Genomic DNA, 21,346 nt, shown 5'->3' on the forward strand with positions numbered 1-21,346 from the left:
ACAGATGGGCGTGGAAGTCTTCTATGGATGACTGTTCAGCAATTGCCCTAGCTATCTTGTCTGAGAGGACCCCTATGGCATACGGATATATAATCTGAAGGATTTGCGAAGCAGAGAGGGAAAACACTAGAGCATGATCCTGGAATTCGACCAAGAATCTCAAAAAAGAAATTACATCACTGGTAGAGTTGACCGAAAACTTAGGAATACCCCTAAGTAACATGGCTAATGGATGAGGCAAACTACTGAACCCAGGTGACACAGTAAGTACTTGCCTAGGGGGTGACGGAAGCTCAGAGGGAGCATTATTCAAAAAGAAAGGCGGAACAGAGGGCCGACGATCAGGGCCGGATTCTAACTGGGCAGGAGTCTTTTGAGCAACTGCAGATGTGCCATTTTCTTCCCCTTTGGAAGAAGTTTCCTCACTGACAGTGTTTACCGCCATGGGCGGGTCGGCCTTGGGAGTCGATACCCCCGATAACAATTGACCGACAGTACTGGACAATTTAGAAATATTTTCAATGAGGGCACTAGCCTCCTTTCCCTGAATGTCATTCAACTTTAAAGACAATAAATCATTGAGCCTATTGTAAAAATGGAATAGTCGAGCTTGTACCCGTTTAAGTTGGTTAGGGGATGGATTCCCTTCTTCAAAAAAACTAACTACAGATGCTAGCTCAGTAGTATTGTCATTGATCGTGGAGAGAGCATCGTCAATTTCTCTCTCTCCCAACGTTGGGGTGGTAATAGGCAAATCAAGGGAATCTTTAAGTTTATTGGCATCCACCGCAACCGTGCCTCCAGATTGAACGTTTCTAAGAGATAGTTCATAAATTAATTCCTCTTTACGCAAATAGAAAGGATGAAGAACCTCGCGAGGGCGGGACATGATGACAAAAACATTTTGAAAAAACAAAAATCAAAAAATTCCAGCAACTGAGAAAATTGTTAGAGTTCGAAAGCAAAGCAATGTTTAGCCGTCAAAAGGGGCTAAATTGAGACCCATTCAACCACGCTCTGCTACCACTTGTTACGATGTTTTGTGGATGTGCCGAGGGGAAAGAAGGTGCTGGGGTGAATAGGTCTCAACTTACGAAATTAAATTAAATTTAAAACTTTAACAAAGGTTATATTTTCTTTTCGAGATCAAGAATAACAGGAATAACAGGAACACAGTTGAATATCAACAAGTTAAGAAAACACAATTACCGGTTATTAATGGATTTTGGGCTTCGAGCCCCAGATTTACAATCCCTGAGCATTGAGCCCCACATTACTTATGTATAAGGTTCAACAAAGGGGCAGAAAACCCCAATCATACCAAGGAGCACTAGCTCCCAATTACCCAGTAAAGCCTCCTCGAGGCACACAGAACCCAAATTTAAGAAAGAGCAACCCGCTCTCAAAGTTCAAGCCCATCAACGGCCACACCAAACTCCACCTTCAAGCTGTCCTCCGGACACAAAAAACAGGGGTAAAAATACCCAACCTACTGAGGCCTATTCAGTAAAGAAATAGGACAATGACATGGCCCCAAAATACCAACTTGAGTGGAGGCGTACTCAGCACTCCTAATACACTTTATTAAAACCTAATTTGGCCCTAGGCCGCTTATGCAAGGGCTAATCCCATACTACGGAGGTGACACGAAATAAAACTTTATTACATTACGAAGAGATGGGAAACTGTTGTAAAAATGTAGTCACCTCAAAACAATATGAGTGGAAGCTCGAGAGGGTTAGGCACTCTCTATCCCAATTTTGTAGTTAAAGTTACAGAATTTATACCAAGTGTCGTTTACATTATAAAGGAAAGTTACATGATAAAAATTTCGAACCTGCCCCGAGGCTTAAACTGCTGAGCTAGCAAACAAAGAAGTTATTAAAAGGCCATTACCTGATGGATGAACTGCCGCCTGAAGAAAGGTGCGCTTCCCGCCCCCTGCTATATAATCACACCAGGAAAGATGTTACTGAAGTGGCCCCGAGACCAGAAAAACAGCAGTTCATATACCCTCGCGGAAAATTCGAGACGTTTCATGAATGAGAACCCACACCCCCCTCAACTTTATTGGCTAGGATCAAGCAACGTATCCATATCGGAGAAGACACACATTATTGGTTAAAAATTAATTAAAGAAATTCGGGATTGGTTAAATACAAAACAAGGGGAAAGAAAGGGGTATACAGCCAACTTAAACAATAACAGAAAGAAATTTAACAAGAAACAAACTTTTGAAATAAAAATTTCTCCAAAAAACAGTTCTTTCACTTCGCACTAGGGTGCACTATTGTTGATCTTCAGTAGTGTCCTCTAGAAGAGAATGTTCACACTTCTTACTACAAGCAAAACAAAAATACGTCGAAAACAACACAGTTCAGAAACGTCAAAATTTCCAAGTAGTGACATCTTCAGGGTAACTTGAAAATTAACACATAAGACAAAGTTCAGACTTATTCCAGTAGGGGAGTTTCAACTGGCGCAAGGTTTGAATTAGCGGCGTGGAGGTGTACCGCCCGGTACAGATACGATGTGTGTATTTTACACTTTTAATACAAGAACTAAACCTAAACGATATTTTTGATTGTTGATTCAGTCTCGTTGCACTGCACAACCAGATTGATAAATTCCGTTAACATCATCGCACACTATGGATTTAGTGCTAATGTACGTTATTTGGACACCTATCAAACTATTCACAACATACTGATTAATGATATTAACTTATTCGCTTCTTGGGCAAAAATATTACTACTTTTGAAACCGTCTAGCTATCACTTGGATGAAAAGAAGGAACAAGTGAATCTCGTACGATATTTTTTAAATCCATTTCTGTTGAGTCTAAATAGTGCCATTTAGCCTAGTTCTGCGTTTCAGAGTTTTAGAAGCGTTTCAGTGAAATTCAATCATAATTTTGGGCCATAAAGTAGAATATTTAAAAATTGACTGGATAACAGCTGTTCTGTAACTTTGAGGAATTACTGACAGGAGCTGTCTGAAGTCTGCACCAAGCAAGATAATTTTTGTGGTACTTACGATATTTCTCTGTAATGTGCAGCACCAAGTTGTTGAATGCGTCCTTAGTTGTTTTTTCATAGAGTTCCAGCCACATCACTATAACATGGTCATTTGCCTCATTGAAGAACGAAATAACGTCGTGAATGCTGTTCACCTCCATTTTGCTGTTTCAACTGGCCGCTCTAGTCATACGGACAAAGATAATGAGAATCCACAGACGTAGCACTCCCATTCCTCGGTGCTAGCCCTGGACATCAAGAAATTATCAAAAGACGGCACCAGCAGCGGCAACGACATGAGAGCAGCGCCAACGACACTCGTTGTGCAGCGCAATACGACATAAAGGAGTCCGGTCTACAGGCCTTAAGTATGCATTCATATTTCTCTAATAACAACGGCATTTCTCAATTTACCGCAGATTTTTCACTTCATTTAAGTAAAAGCAATTATTATGTTCCATTTGTGACAAATTTTACAGTGTCATTTTGTAGAAAGGAATGCGCGACGTAACCCACTAATATTTCTTTCCTGTGAGAACTCAATTCATCTTTCTCCAAACTTATCGTTTTAGCTTCAGTTGTTTGTCTCTGTAACTGCATATTTTATCTTTGCCACTTTTGCCTTTGTTTACTCTTCTAGTCTTCCTCATGGAGTTTTAGTACGTTGGATGGTCGGCTCGTTTAAAATTTGTTGATTTAATACACGAAATTCATACACCCTTTGTCTATCGAAAATACTTTTCATGTGAGACTTCACGCCTTTACGAACGTCATGTTCTCCCCACCGATTTCTGTTGAAGATTGCGGATAGGTCAAAAGCGATGCCGGATGTAGCGAAAACGATGGCGTAAAATCTATTTTTTTTTTTGTACAATCGATCATGTTAGGCAAATGATCTTTTGTTTTTCTTTGCAAGTTGCTTACGTCGCACCGACACAGATAGGTCTTATTGCGACGATGGGACAGGAAAGGGCTAGGAGTGGGAAGGAAGCGGCCGTGGCTTCATTAAGGTACAGCTCCAGCACAGCCACACCAGCCTGGTGTGAAAATGGGAAACCACGGAAAACCATCTTCAGGGCTGCCGACTGTGGGGTTCGAACTCACTATCTCCCGAATACTGGATACTGGTCGCACTTAAGCGAATGCAGCTATCGAGCTCGGTGGCAAATGATCTACACGGTGAAAATTAATCGGGCAGGAGTTAGGAACAGCCTAACTATAAAATCCGTATTTCGAGGCAACGAGGTACCCGTGCTTAAACTATCGTAAATATTAATGTTGAAACCATCATGGTAAAGGCATACACAGTGCGACATAATCAATGCATTCTATCTTGTGCTTGTATATCCACCCCATGTCCAGTTTCTCTATGGGGTGGAGTATGAATTGAAATTGACCTTCGGAGCGAGTTTTAACGACCGGATGCCCTTCCTGGGGTAAATCTCATCATATGCTCCTATTCTATATGCAGAGAGGTTCGGAATTTAAATCAGGCTTCTGTATGGCAATCTCGTAATTACAAAATGTATATGACCTACTCTGCCGGTCAATATTCTAATGGTAAAATTATTTTCGACCAATGGAACTCGAACTGGCTATCTACGGTGTCAGACCACATAGACTTCACGCCTCAACGATCATGGCAGGTGGTGGTAGTGATTATTGTTTTAAGAGGAAGTACAACTAGGCAACCATCCTCTACATAACACTAATCAGAGAGAAAAAATGGAAGAGATCCGACACTTCGAAAAATGAAGATAACGACGAAAGGAAGTCAAAGGCCACTAAGGGCGTGAAAATGAAAGACTCCTTAGCCCTCGCAAACCTAATAGCGTCGCGGTCGGAAAGGAACAAGAGTTGGCTAAGAGAGGTCGGATAGGATAGATGAAAGTGAGGAGCCTGGCACAAGTAAGTGGAAGCAATGCCAGGATTTAGCTAAGGACCCCGTGGTCGCCAATCCACGCTCCATAGTTCAGAGCCCTTGGGGCCCCCTTTAGTGGCCTCTTACGACATGCAGGGGATACAGTGGGTGTTATTCCACCGCCCCCACCCACAGGGGGGAAAACGATCGTGGCAACCAATTGGGCTGTCCCATCTCGAGCTTATCGATGGAGATAATGTGTTTTCATACACCAGAGTAAAAAAAAAAATCATTTCACTGTTTAGTGAAACATTCTCTAAACACTTCAAGTATGACGATCGTCATTACATCGTTCTTGTAACCCACGATTGATACGAGTTGAAGTCTCGCAAACGTTCCCGTTCTATAGGTATATGTCTGGAAGGTAACAGAGGTCAGAATGCTCGTAGTTCGGAAACTTGCCTCTGGATATGGCTGTGTACTCACACCATCACGGCGAATATGGGACAATAACTTCGTAGTAATTTTCTTAAAAAATTAGAGAAGTCATGATTGTGAAAATTTCATAGCATTTTTCTTGTAAATAACACCTAACAATCTATAAGTAGCAACAATTTCACCTGTTGAAATATTCCCGTTTTCTCAATATCGCTGTGAATGACAGAAAGAATAGGGATATATATATATATATAGATAGAACACTATCGTCAGTAAAGAGAATACTGCTTATTGGGATGGCCTGTAATGATAATACGCGGCAATATAAGCAATACCCATATATTGAGCCCCCTTTCATTGAGCTCATTAGTATACATTTAAGTAAATCGCAATTATTTTATAGGGATATTGTCAGTAAGCTAATGTGGATGAGTGGTAGAAATCCACGCTGGGTAGATTGGCGGCCGAAGACTGAGAGATCAAAATAGAGTGCTGATAACAATAATTGTTGTAAACCTGCCAGTGGGGCCGTAAAGAAACTCCCTTGCAAATTTGGAGAGATCAGGGTGCAAGGCTTACGCACTACGAAACAATTGTGTGTATGAAACAATATATTAATATACAGACTAGGCGGAATAAAAACTTAGGAAGAAAATGTGATAAAAACTTGCAAAGATCTACCAAATGCTCATATCATGAAATCAAAACAAACCCGAGAAGATAGCTAGAGTTTCTAATATTTTAGGCCAAGGAGACACTGTGGATAAACAAAAGGGTAGAAAGTTTGAAAGACACTGGTCTACCTGGCCATAGAGGGACTCGAATCCACTTTCTAAGAAAAGAGAGCGCGCAATGTGAGCGCCATTGAGAAAAAGCGTCAGTAAAATATCCAGCTATGATTGCAGTGTATGAAGAAAGTCACAGTAGAATGTGCCCGGAGGCAGATCAGCAAGAAATGATCAGTTAGGAACTTAGCCATGCGGAGCGTCATTCAGATTTGTAATTTGTGTTCATGAAGACTTGTAAGTCCACCTCCGTATCGTAACGGTTAGTGTTATTAGCTGCCGTCCTCGGGGGCCCGGGTTCGATTCCCGGTACTGCCAGGAATTTAAAACTGGCAGGAGGGCTGGTATGTGGTTGTGGTTTTAAGACTTGTAAATCGTGATCATTCGGACTTCTAATTCGTGATTCACGTACCGTTATTTTGAGTATAATTACACTCTGATAGATAGTCAGCGTCACTTTAGGTTTTTCATTTCGCAACTCAGTCAAGTGGTATTTTTTCTTATTGAATACGCAGTGGAAACGTTGGTGGATATCGTGCATTTAACACTAGAGATTTGAAATCAAGTGTCAAGCACGATGGTATTCTGATAGACGTACATTCGCACACAAATGCTATTAATCCAATGAACGATGATAGAAGATCGTCACGTTGAATATTTAAAACTGGTAGCGCAATGATAGAGCGTGTAATGAAAGGTGAGAGGACACGAACAAATAACTCAATATTATTTCAATTGGTACAGTTGCATGTGTTGCGTAATTTGTGCGAAAGAGAGAACGAATTGCTCAGATACAGAACAAGTGATAAAGGACAGTGCGGGCATGTTCCGTCGGTCGGCCGCGTTGCACATCGAACCAGAAACTTTTGAACTCTGAGCACGCAGAGACGGGGTGAGCTAGTGGCAAGCAATAGGCCAGTCACATACTCCATGAAAAGGTTAATAGGAGCTAGAAACTAAATAGCTAATGTAAATACAGCTAATCAGGTAACCAAATCATTTACGCCTTACTAGGCTACAGTGGTGAAACAGCAGTTGCACGAGTATAATCAGCTGATCCTTAGACGCAGAACTATCCAATTGATGGGGAAGAGGTCAGCTATGGATCGTAGCTGCATAACCAGGCAACTAGAAGGAACCTTGGTTGTTACAGGACACCCAAAAGATGATGACTGAGCGGACTATGAGGCCTTTTCCGGCCCGAAGTGAGATGATACCAGAAATATGAGTAGCCTTTACAAATCATAACATGTAGTAGTTCACGTAAAAAACTTAGTGGGGACTGTAAATAATACATTTATTTAAGATTTTTCAAGTTTTTAATTCGTATTGCGATGATGTGAGGCAACCGCCACGGCGGAATTTTAAATGCGAGAATTAGTATAGAGTAGTGAGTGAATCACATCCATTTCATCACACTTCATTTTTATTTGTGGGATAATTGAAGTCAGGTGAATGAAACCACCCGGATTAAGTGTAAAGTAAGGAAAGAACATTGTCATGTAATTATTTCAGTTATGGGAAAGTTAATTCATGAAATGTGCGGACCAGCTTCACTGATAATGTCAGATCAAGGAAAAATGAGCAAAATGCATGTCCTGAGAAATGAGTCAAAGCACCAAAGTGTGAATAACTTTGAGTAGACATTTATGAATGAATCTTGATGATATGAGGGTGTTATGTCGAAGTTATCAATTCTTGGTATTTGAAGTTGATGGAAATACCAGTTGAAATTAGGACATCGAGTTATTGCTAAATCGTCGACATGAGTCAAAGCCGACAGAGAGATCGTGATTGATTATCGAAATAAGTATTCCTAAAACTTTACTGTATTATTGTCAGATAGGAATTGTAAATAGAAGTGTGAAGTGATGAAAATAGTGAGTACATAGTGACCTTCGAGAGAGAGCCGTGAGCGCAAATAACAATTGATTTATCGACAGGCATTGGGAAACAATGATACTGATAATCATGAATTCCTCGACATGTAGATTTGATTTGTGTTACCAGAGTCAGCGATAATCTGTATTTAAAGGATCTTCAAAATGTGTAAGTGAATTAAGCGGAGCATATGACCTCCTAGATGAAAATGCCGTCGAGATAGAGAAATGTCTGACTAGTATCTGTCATCTGAGAGTAAGCTTTGCTTGATCCTCTGCATGTGAGTAAGGGAACCTACAGACGTAGAATATTCGAAATGAACTTGATAAATTTGTGGCTCGAACTAGAGGAGGGTTGGATCCATATTCAAAACCAGTCAAGTTGCCATCAGCCTTTGTGCAAGTTGGCGAACGTGAACGGCCGTATTATTGGGTTTCACATCTATTTTTATAAAGCTGACATTATGTTTGCAGGTTGTGCATTCTGAGTTATGTTGTGATCTATGCCTTTGCTGGCAGGACCCAGTGCACTATGTCTTCTGGTATAGGCTAGAGCAATTTTGTTACTTTCATAGATCTGTCTCTGTCTTATCCTTGGCTTTGACAATATGAAAGTGACTGAGGTATGAGCGATGCTAGTAATGCCAATCCTTATGCAGCCAGTCCCCGCTATGAATGGTGTGAAAATGTTGCTCATAGGGTCGGGTGGTGTATGCATTTCAGTGGGCTTGGCAGAGTGATATGTAATAGCAACTCTGGCTCGGTGAGATAAGCAACGGGAAACTACCTCACTCCTCATTTCCCTAGTACGCCTCTTCAGTGATGCCTACGCCATCTATGACAGCTGATGGCAGAGCTGTTGAGGATCCCACCAGCGGCATCGCTGACGGACTGAACATACATACATCTATCTATATATAAAGTAACTTGTCCTGACTGACTGACTAATTCATCATCGCCGAGCCGAAACTACTGGACATAAAGAAATGAAATTTTGAGGATACATTCATATTAAGATGCAGGTGCTCGCTAAGAGAGGATTTTTGGGCATTCCGTCGCTAAGAGGGTGAAAAGGGGGGGGGGTGAAATTTTAAAATGAGTGTTTCTATATCTCAAAACTTATAAAGTTTACAGATGTAAAAATTGGTATTTTTTTAAAATAAGGAAACACGTATTTTTTTGTTTTCATAAAATCGCAATAGGAGGGGTGAAAAAGGGTGAAAAAACGGTTGAATGCCTTTAATCAGGATACCGGTACTCATATCTCAGAAACTGAAGATATTACAGACCTGAAAATTGGTACACTTGATCTCTTTTAAAAATCACAGAATACGTATTTTTTGTTTTTGGAAAATCCAATTAATGGGAGGGTGAAAAGGGGGTGAATTTTTAAAATGGGTGTATCAGTATCTCAAAACTTTGAAAGTTTACGGATGTAAAAATTGGTATTTAGAATCTTCATTAAAAATAAAGAAACACGCATTTTTTTCTTTTCGGAAAATCTCAATAGGAGGGGTGAAAAGGAAAAAAAGGGATTGAATGCCTTTAATGAGGCTACTTATTTTTCAGAACCTGAAGATATTACAGACCTGAAAATTGGTATTTGGGATCTACCTTATAAATAAAGAAATAGGAATTTTTTCATTTTCGGAAAATCCAAATAATGGGGGCTGAAAAGGGGGGTGAATTTTTAAAATGAGTGTATCTACATCTTAAAACTTTAAAAGTTTACAGATGTAAAAATTGGTATTTGGAATCTCCTGTAAATGTAAAGAAACATAGGTGATTTGCTTTTGGAAACTCCACTTAAGGGGAACTAAAAAGGGGGTGAAATTTTAAAATGAGAATGTCTACAGTTTATCTCAAAAAACTAAACATGTTACAGAAGTGAAAAATGGTATTTTTCATTTCTATTAAAAATAAAGAAACGTGTACTTTTAGTTTTTGGAAATACCACTTGGGTGGAGGGGGGGAAAACGTGACTGAAAATGGTGTTGAATTCTTTTCATTTGGCTACTGATATCTCAAAAATGAAGATGTTACAGACGTGAAATTTGATATTTGGAATCTGCTTTAAAAGTAAAGAAACATGTATTTTCGGAAAATCCAATGAATGAAGTAGGGAGGGGAGAGGTGAAAGAACTGAAAAATTGACTTCTTTTAATGAGAATACTTGCATCTAATAAAAACTAAAGTTGTTACAGACTTGAACATTGGTATTTGGATCTCCTTTAAAAACAAAGAAAAACGCGTTTTGGTGGGGGGGATCATTTTGGGGGGCGGGAGTGAAAAGGTGTTGAATTCCTTTCATGAGGACACATAAATTAAAAACTGAAGAAGTTAGAGTCGTGATAATTGGAATTTAGATGATTCTTTACTATTAAAGAAACAAGTATTTTTTGCCGGAAAAGTCACTTAGGGGGGCGGGGAGTGTGAAAAGAAGTCAGAAAAAAGTGAATGATTTTTATGGGGATACTTATATTTTAAAACTGAGGGTAATAGACGTGAACATTGGTGTTTAGAATCTCCTTTAAACATAAAGAAACACGCCTTCTTTTAATTTTTTTGGGGGGTGGGGGTAAAAGAACTTAACGGCGGTGGGGTGTAAAAGGAGGTGAGACCAATAGATTTTACTGTTCATAATGTACTTATAAGGAGCCGCCGTTGCTCAGGGGGCAGCGCGCCGGCCTCTCACAAATGGGTTCCGTGGTTCAAATCCCGGTCGCTCCATGTGACATTCGTGCTGGACAAAACGGAGGCGGGACAGGTTTTCCTCCGGATACTCCGGTTTTCCCTGTGATCATTCATTCCAGCAACACTGTCCAATATCATTTCATTTCATTTGTCATTCATTACTCATTATCCCAGAGGAGTGCGACAGGCTTTGGCAGCCGGCACAATTCCTATTGTCGCCGCTAGATGTGGGCTTTATTAATTCCATTCCTGACCCTGTCGAATGACTGGAAACAGGCTGTAGATTTTCGATGTACTTATTCTGATCATAAACCCATCAGTTTTAATCTTTCCACGGTTCGTTTTCAAGAGCCATCTTTTCCCTCGGAGAACGTTCTTAGATTACAGTAGATTTTCCTGGCACATAAATAAAAATTTAAACACATTCGAAATAAACGATAGGAATGAGATTGACCGTCCAATTGTTCACCTCTATAATAAGGTCAATATTGCACGGAAGTATGTCATTCGTATCGCCAGAAATCCCGCACACTTGCCTACGTGCGACAATGGTGCTGGTCACATTGTCAACAATGACAATGGCAGCAGATGTAATTTACCGCCAAGTAGCGGCCTTGCATCTTGCTGTGGGGTCCAGAACATCTAATAATAATAATAATAATAATAATAATAATAATAATAATAATAATAATAATAATAATAATGTTCTGGACCGTCGTGAAATGTGCGGACCGCGCTGGAAACGGTTCCTGGACGGGGAATGACTAAGAGTGCAGTCCGGCCGCGGGTTCAGTACCGCCAAGGCACCCAAGACGACACCACGCCGGATCTCCTCAAGGATTTGATCCATATTAAAAATGCTTATAGGAAAAGATGGCAAAGATTTAGGGACACAACTGACCGGGTGAAATACCTGGACCTAGCCCGGCAAGTACGAAATCGATTGCTGGAAGGAAAGATTGAAAAATGGGAGGAAACTTGCCGTAATCTATTATAAAACGAGTCAGATCGCGAATTTCGGCGGATTATGTATAAAACAATAAGCATTCAATTATAAAGTTCAGTATAATACCGTAGTGAAGCACGGGTATCTTGCTAGTACATACATACATACATACATACATACATACATACATACATACATACATACATACATGTTGTGACCTGAAATTTAAATATTCGATTGTCATGGTAACTGAAATCCACGTAAGGGATTTAATCAATGAATTCAGTGATACTTTATGTGTGTTAATTTAGTTATTTGTGTTTGACTTTGTGTTGATTTAAGTTAGACATGAGATTTTCTCCCCGAATTTTTACACAGATGTCGGTTAGGATTCTCATCACAATGCCTGTGGAAATGAGATAAGCTGCTCGTGTTTCAGAAAGTAACAAAACGCAAGTACAGTAAAATACGATTATATTCAGAGTCAAGAACGATTGGACATTTATTGACGCCTTTTATTTTGGTTGTACTGCCCCCATTTTTCCCGAGCTAAGCCCAAGCCGTCGAGCGAGAGATCCCAAGGTGGACCGTTCGATCGTTGGCTATCACTTTCTAGAGGCATTTAAGGGTTGTTAAGGATTGATGACCAAGCAGGATAAAAAGAAATGTTAAAACAACACTCTGACATTTATTCACATAAGCAAACAAACAAATGAAAATATTCTTGCTGATATTTCTTTTACAGAATAGAACTTTCATAATATTGCATTTCTTCCTCGATTTAGAGTGACACGTGTCCTTAATCTCCAGCCTTACTGTGCTGTAATGATACCAAAGAAAAATTAGGCCTCTTGCCTTTTCAAATCAAAACTTGACTGAAAGAATTAAATAAATTAACATAGAAGTTCATAAAATCATAAACAGCTGTCTTGCTAACGAGGGTTTTACAATAAATGTGTTCAAAGCTTTACCAATTCAAAGTAGTCTCAACACGTGGTTTTAAGATGTACTCAACTGAATTTGTCAGTTACAGTATTTAATAATAGTCAATGACACCAACATGAACTTCAGTAGAAAATGAAAATTGATTTCAAAATTCTCAAAATTAATTAATTATTATTCTGATTATTATTATTATTATTATTATTATTAATTTCTCATCATTTAATTAGCCCATGTTTCATTGTCACACGATCGTGTTCTTCTTAATTTTCCACTGCATTATTTACCTAATGATCGTCATTAGCATTTCAGAATAATTATTTTGAATTAATTATTAATGACTTATTTTCACCATAACTCCAATTAATCATGCGGCTAACAAATTTCTACCTCTGATCTTTGTATTTCATTTCTATTCAAATTAATCTTAAAGTATTTCAAATTTTAGAAATTTACATTACCAACGTGTGAGCTAGTTAAATAAATTTTATTTACAAATCGAGTGCCTTCATAGAGTAACGAGATGATCTTTCCTTTTAAATCTCGCTAATTAAGAAAATAAATTCTTCCTAGTCTTCCTCAACTTAACTTAATCAAACTTTCCCTTAAGGGCATGAAATTATTTCTTAAGGCAACACACAACGATGAGTGTAATCTGCGTCACAGCGAGTGCGTGACCAGATCAAAATCAAATGAAACCAACATGACACAAGAGAAATATACATATTTACATACACACACATTCACACTAGGGAAACACGTTTTTATGTACATTTTTACATCGAATCCTGTTTTGGCAAGTTTATGCATGATTTTTATTGGTGGTCGGGATGCGTAATGTCTAGTAGAAATAATCTGTGTACTGAAATTATCCTTCATTAATGGTGGCTAGTGATCGAAGTCATGGGTATCACTTGGTAGAAACACATTTCACATATCAACGTAAGTTCATCTAACTCATGAAATTATAATGGAAGATTCTAGTAAAATCCATAAGCACTACCATCATTTGGGCTACAGGTTGAAATTACCGCGAGCGTGAGCCTTACTTGTATTACTTTCATTTCCTACCCGTGAAATACACTCGCAACACGTGCTCCAATAATTATAATCCATCTTGCGCTCCCAATACACAAGAATAAGTCAAATATCATCATTAAATCATCAACTGCACAATTATACAACAAGTATCCCGCAGGATTGGTCATATTCCAGACCCTTCATGAACAGAGCACATTCAATCTCACATATAAGGACTCTACAGTAATTTTATGGCTCACGAGCGTTTACTTCTGTGTTACCCGATCTTTAGTTAATATTATTATTATTTAAGTGATTATTACATCTACTGATCCTCATGGAATATCGTAAAATTAGATGACTTCATCATAAATACAACAAGTGATCTTGAAAGACACTAGGTTCGACCCTATTCACTCAAAATGTACACGTAAATTTCCATCCAGTAACTTTCAACATTACAAGGAAAGTAGATTTATCGTGTGGTCAGTGATTATTAAATATAAAGCTCCTTAAGCATGGGAAATCATTCAAAGACAACCTACATGTCTACTCTAATAGATTCCAAAATTTCATTCACACGTACCTAGTCTACCACGACACCTTAAGAAGTGGAAAAATGAAATATTTCTAACTACAACAAACTAATAGATCTACGACTTAAGAAGAAAGACCTCTAGTTGTACAAAAGGTAAGACAGATAAATTAAATTAAAAAGGTACTCAAGTTTTTGATGTAGTTCGATTCCCGTCGACAGTCAGTTATTCCAGCATACTACTCCGGTCAGTCTCCTTCCAATTACCAGATACGCCTCACATTTTACAGCTCCATGGAGGCTCTGCAACAGGTGTCCCTCGATGAAATGATGTTGTCGGTGATTGCAGAATTATCCATCTTGAGATGTTCAATTCTACGACGACTTCCGTAGAATGCCGGTCACAAGCTGTAACTGAGATGACAAAATTAAGTATTTTGCACAAGCACACGCTGAATATAAATAGCTCTTCTACACTGTCACACTTAACTTGGCTCCTAGGCGTCTTTATTCCATAGAATTCACTAATGGTTTCTCTAAATTCTAGTAGAACGGCGTCGACTTGAATTGAAATTACTTCTCCACGTGGTCTGAGAACGACGAAGGATATTCAGAGTAAGAGCTTCAGAACTTCAGAGTAAGAGTTTCAAGAACATTAAGAGCATTAAGAGTTTCACGAACATTAAGAGAGCGATTTACTCGAAACAAGGCCTTTTATCTAATTAGCCAGGGAGGTGTGGTCTTCAACGAGAGCGGTAATTGGCTGATGGTCTCCTTTAATTGGCTCAGACTATTCCAGAAACAAGCTGGGTTGCGCGCGTGCGAAGGCAGTCACGTGGTTTGCTCTGACCTTGGCACAGTCTTGCCGGTGTGTTACCCCTCTGAACGACGAAAAAAACTCGTTCTCAGCTCGCCACGACTCCCCACTTGTTAAAATATTCGTAATATCGCCAATTTTAACGGGGACAGTACTATGTGATGTCATTGGTTCGCATTTATTTTTGTCTTGTTTGTTTCATTTATTAATAAATTAGAATTAAATTTGAACCAATTGTTGCCATCTACTTAGTAGATATCTTCTCCGGATATGATTGCCTGCCTGTTGAAGTAATGTTCCCCGAAATCTTGTGGGCGTTATAGTGATAATTCTCCTGGGTGAATGTGGACCGAACATCCATGGGATCTCGAGCTGGTCAATATAACATACGATTCTGGTGGTGAACGGAGACATTATAAATAAATGTCAACCCATTTTCGTCCCACCATACCATATAACGTAACATTATGATACCGCCACCCATTAAAGTACTATTGTTATTGCAACGACCGATTTCCTATCAACCATATCCGATATCGACTAATATTGTTCGCAGAAAAATCCTGAATTGATAAAGAAGACATGCAAATAAACATTAACCTAACTTCAAACACTCAATTCTCAGATAAATTTCATATTCTGCACGTTCAACAATATAACATACAGTATAATATTCGGTAGAATTTTTGCATTCGGCAGAATACACAGTATAATATATTACTGATTAAAATAGGAAGAATGCTTCGAGTAACAATCGAATTCAGACAAAATAACGTGGATTTTAGAAGCATTAAGTGTTAAAATTGTGGTCAGCTGCTCAGATAAATAGCCGTTAAACATCTTCATATTTTGAACAGTATTAGGGATATATGTTGCAAAAAAAATGCATGCAAACTTGTAGATCATCTGGAAACATAAGTTACTTCTCATACTGAAAGGATGTCACAGGTACATATCAAGAATAAAAGTGGATAGAGAACGGACCTCTGTGATATACTAAATTCCACTAATGCCCAGTGAGAGCAAGTAATATAATTGTTAAAATTTCTACTGTACATGGACTTGAGAAACTTTTGGAACCAATAGGCTTAAACAAAACTGTCAGAAAACCCAGTGTGGTGCAGGTTATGGGTACGTTTTGTTGGCCTGAGGTTCAATTCTTGATGAACTATATTGTATGTCCTTCCATTTGGAGCTAAAATGTACAGTGTGTTTGCCTTTACAACTCTTGAACAATCCACGTACACTTGAACATGTGAGTAGTACGGCACGGCTTCAGAAGATCGAGTCCTAAAACTTCCCGCGATTGTCCCTGTGTCTTCTTGACGCACATAGAGAAACTGAACGAACAGGGAACAGCAGACATCTGAATTGAAACGGTAAATCCGAAGGGATGATGCGAATCCGAAGAATGAATACTATTTCACCCGCGGCATATCCAGTCATGACGGTGGCTTCAATAATGTTCGGCATCAATTTCTTGACTGAGAGTCGTGTTCCGTTGCAGAGATGGATGATTCAATATACCTGAGATGGATAATCGGTGGCACAATTGTCCGCTCCAAGATGTTCGAGAGTATTCCAGGCGACTCTAACTAGTTCAAAAGCTCTATCGTGCAGTTGGCAGCCTCATTTTCATTACATGTCGAGTCAATAGACTTGTACCTTTGTAGAACACTTCTTGTAAAAGTCTCTTGTTGATGACGTTGACAGCTTCATTTCTTGGAGCAAAAAAATGTCTTTGACAAAGCCATGCGTGTTCTGCGAAATTCTGTGCCCACCTTTGACAAAAATATTAGAAATCAGCGTGTCGTAGATATGGCTAGGCATAACACACATCGCAGACAAACATATCTGGATATCATGGACTGAACAAAATTTGCTCCTGTGCCATGGACTTACGATGGCTCCTTGACTAATATACATGTATTAATATACCATAATTATTATTATCTACCATATATACTATAAGTTTCCTCTCAACAAAATATAAGATTGAGTTAGTTGAAAAAATACGGTTCACGCGTTAGTGCTGGTACAGCGAAATCCTGGTATTTCCTAAACTTTTAAGTGAACAGAATTAATGTCGTAACACCAGATTACAAAAGCATCTATTCTATTTCGTTCTGAGCAAGTTATTTTCCATGTTTCACTTTCGTACAATGCTACGCCATAGACGAAATTCCTCAAAAATATTTTACGAATAATTTCAATATCAAAATTTGAAGTGAGAAAATTTGTAAATTTGGTTAGAAAGGTCCTCCTTGTTTGTGTTAGTCTGCATGTTATGCCTTTAATTTTGCAATCGTTTGTTATTCTACAACCCAAGTAATAATACTCATTTATTCACTTCCTGATCTAATATTTGCTGCATCATCAGACTTTGGTCGACTGCACTCCAGTACTTTTGCTTTCGATTTAATTATTTTCATCCAGAACTTCCCCTCCAAGATTGTTTTCATACCACTCAGCAATTTCTTTGGATCTTCTACAGATGACAGCACTAAAAGTCTAAATTCGGGAAGTTGTTGTTATCTTTACCCGTTTGGCAAATACACTGAGTGGCCAAAAGTCACGGGAAGGGGTGTCCCATTGATAAATGTGCCATGTATGACGAGCGTTGCGGCTAGCTGCGGCTGAGCTGTGCACTCTGGCACAGACACCAATGTCGTGAAGATGACAACACGTCACGAGTTAACCGAGTTTGAAAGTGGTATAATAATCGGTGCACGGCGCGTGGGTCACAGCATTGCGGAGATTACGCGTGAATTCGTGTTTCCGACATCAGCGGCGTCGAGGGCGGATCTTCAATATCCTGAGAGATTGTTACCACACGTGGAAACCGCCGCACGGGAAGACCACAGGTGTTATAACGAACGGACATCACGTCGCCTCCGAAGAACCACACTGAGCGTTTGACGGACTACTGTGAGTCAGATCACCGCCAAGTCGAATGTTGGGAGTCCTGAACTCATTTCTACCAGTACTGTAACGAGGCAACTGCACCGCACAGGCTTCAACAGCCGACGAGCAACTCGTGTCCCTTTGCTGACACCTCGACACAGAGCTCAACGAAATGCAAGGGCCCGCGAAAATTGGCAATGGACCATGGAACGCTGGTGGCGTGTGGTATGGTCCGATGCATCCCGGTTCCAGTTGTATCGAGCTGATGGGCGCGTGAGAGTGTGGCGTATGACCCATGGATCCTGCGTGTCAACAAGGCTGTTTCCAGGAGGGAGTTGGATCAGTTCTGGTCTGGGCGGCGTTCACATGGTCGCATTTAGGCCCCATTTTCCGGCTGCACGGAGCGCTGACAGGTGCACATATTGTGGACATTCATTCAGACCATCTGCATCTCTTTCTGGCCCTGGAGTACCCTGATGGAGGTGCCATGTTCCAACAGGACAATGAGCCAAGTCACTGCTCTGTGGTGGCACGCAGGTGGTTGGAGGAGCACTACCGTGAAGTTCCGAACATGGATTGGCCCTCCAGATCCCTCAATGTTAATCTAATTGGGCATTAATTATGGGATGCTATGGGTACTGGAGTACGCTCCATGAACTCCGTATTACACAAGACAAATTGTGGGTAGCAGTGCAGAATGCATTGTTCCACATCCCTCCGGAACAATTCCAACACCTTGTAGAGTCGATGCCTCGTAATATTGCTGGCGTTTTGAGGGCTCGTGGAGGCACAACTTGTTATTAACATCACATTCTGTGCCTTCTCATGATTTTTGGACACTTAGTGTGTGAATGAGATATACATGATCAGAAATTGTAGTTTCTGTTGTTGTTGTTGTTGTTGTTGATGATGATGATGCTTGTTGTTTAAAGGGACCTAACATCTAAGGCCATGGGTCCCAATTGTAGTTTCTATTATGTACAGATAGATAGAACAAATATTTCCAGATATATTTAGACGTTTATGAGAAATGTAATAAGCACTACTTTTCTTAAAGTAGAAGTGAATAAAACATTACAGTTGGGACATTCTACTTTAGACAACTTTAATAATGTTACAGCTAATATTAACCAAAAAAAAATGAAATTGACTCCTTACCTTAATATTGATCTATCTCCGTGTGCTAATCAAATAATACATAACCCGGTGTATCCTTGAGTTATCTGGATATTTCAAGATATTCTGTCAGGCAATTTTCCCGTGATGTTCACACAAATAAGCAGACAGACAAATTTAAAATTTAAATTAATCTCTTTGTGAGGCAAAATTATAACTTAATGAAGTTTTACACATCCATCTGGTCACTACGCAAATATTTTCTTCCAGGTGTACCGTGCGTTCTTTCATACTGTGGGAGTGTCCCCTGCAAAAATACCACTGGAGAAAAGTCCCGAGCTGGATCCCTATGGGAAGGAACCGGTAACTGTGGCTGGATGGGGAAGAACAGAACTCCATGGACGCAGAAGTCCTTTCTTGCAGCAGGTTGATTTAAATATTGTAACATATGAAGAATGTCAAGCAAAGTACGCTTTTGCCTATCAACCACGTTACATGTTCTTCTGTGCGAAGGCCGAAAACAGAACTGCTTGCATAGTAAGTTGAAACAATGTAGTTCATGACGTATTCAAACTGTTTTGCATTTTATAACCCGGAAATTACCTGCGTTTTGCCCCAGTGTGATGTTGGACTCATCGGTTCTATTGCCACACCTTTCCAAGACGCTAGTTGCTAGTACTTTAATGTATTTCCTTTTCACTCCAATTATCTACTTGTTTAACGTCGCACTAACACATCGAAGGTGTTTGGCGAGGGAACGATGGGAAAGGAATAGGAAGGTAGTGGCTGTGGCCTTAATATTAAGGTACACCGGGCGAGTTGGCCGTAATCTTAGGGCCGCACAGCTAGGAAATAGTAGGTTCGAACACCACTGTCGGCAGCCCTGAAAGTGGTTTTCCTTGGTTTCCCATTTTTCACAGCTGGAAAATATTGGACCGATACCTTAATTAAGGCCACGTCCGCTTCCTTCCTACTCGTAGGCCTCTCCTATCCCATCGTCGCCATAAGACCGATGTGTGTCGGTGCGACGTAAATCAAATTGTAAAGAAAAGTACATCCCCAGCATATTCCTGGTGCAACAATGGGAAACCACAGAAAACCATCTTCAGAGCTGCTGACGGTGATGGGATTTGAACCCACTATGTCCCGAATGCGGCTAATAGCTGCATGGCCATAACCGCACAGTCAACTCCCTCGGTTTTTGTGCTTGTTTCCACTGGACTATCTTTCATAGGGGACAGCTGCACAAGAAAACGAATTGATAGTTGACAATAAATATATAAACACTAGTCGTCGTGCTGAAGGATTAATGTTTACATAATTGCAGCAGTAATGCCATCTATAGTTTCGTTTTTATGAGTTTCGACTTGACAGTTAGCAGGAAGTCAGGCGGTGGTGCCAAATTGCTATGAATACAAACAGCTGATTTACGATACACAACACGAACAGAAATGTAAATACTGGAATATAAGTCCATAATCAGTTATTCTTTGTACCAACATACATGATTCACGTAAGATGAACAATAATACACAACACATTTAGGATAAAGCTACAAGATAAAAATATGCCAATGCTCGAACAGATAAAACGTGAGAAAATTAAATTAAATTTCTACTCACCATGTAGAAGATCTCGCGTTGCTGTTAGATTCAGTTTCCCGTAACGATGGAAATAATCCTACAAAGCGAATATACCACTCATTTCTGAGTCATTATCGGCATTGTCATCGTGTGTTGACGTTTCACTCTCGCTTGACCCTAAAGAGAAAATAAAGTCTTCAACATAATCATCTGTGAGACATTCTTTCTCCCAAGCTTTAATCATCTCGCATTTCGTGTAACTCACAACGTTGCTCCATTACTCCGCACTTATAGGGCGTACGGCTTCGAAGAAAGTCTTTCAACTTTCGAAACTGTGAAGAGTCGGTTATTCTCAGCTACATAATCCTTCAGTTGGGCCCATATCAATTCAATTGCGTTAAAATGGCAATGGTATAGTAGAAGGTGAACTACTTTATGCCCGTTCCTTCTGGCTATTTCATCCACCACATAAACTCGGCACTGGGGCTCGTTTTGTTTCAAGAGATGCATAAGATTCCCCTTCCCCATGTCATCGCGAACCGAAATATTGTGCTACTTCAACCACTTAATCAACTCATTCTTTCTAGCCGCCATTGTTGGTGCTTTGTCAAGAATGATTCCCTATCATTGGAAAACAATTTCCCGGGCTTGGCTCCTTAGTGGAGTACCGCGTCCGAAGAGCTTTCTTCTTTCTTCTCTTGGGAGCTTCATCCTTAAACGTAGGCGTCGACATGACAAAATATCAAATTCACACACGGGCCTAAAATTAACCTACTATATAACTACCGAACGAAATATTAAACCAAGC

This window comes from Anabrus simplex, chromosome 5 (assembly GCF_040414725.1).
Source record: "Anabrus simplex isolate iqAnaSimp1 chromosome 5, ASM4041472v1, whole genome shotgun sequence".
Classification (NCBI taxonomy): Eukaryota; Metazoa; Arthropoda; class Insecta; order Orthoptera; family Tettigoniidae; genus Anabrus; species Anabrus simplex.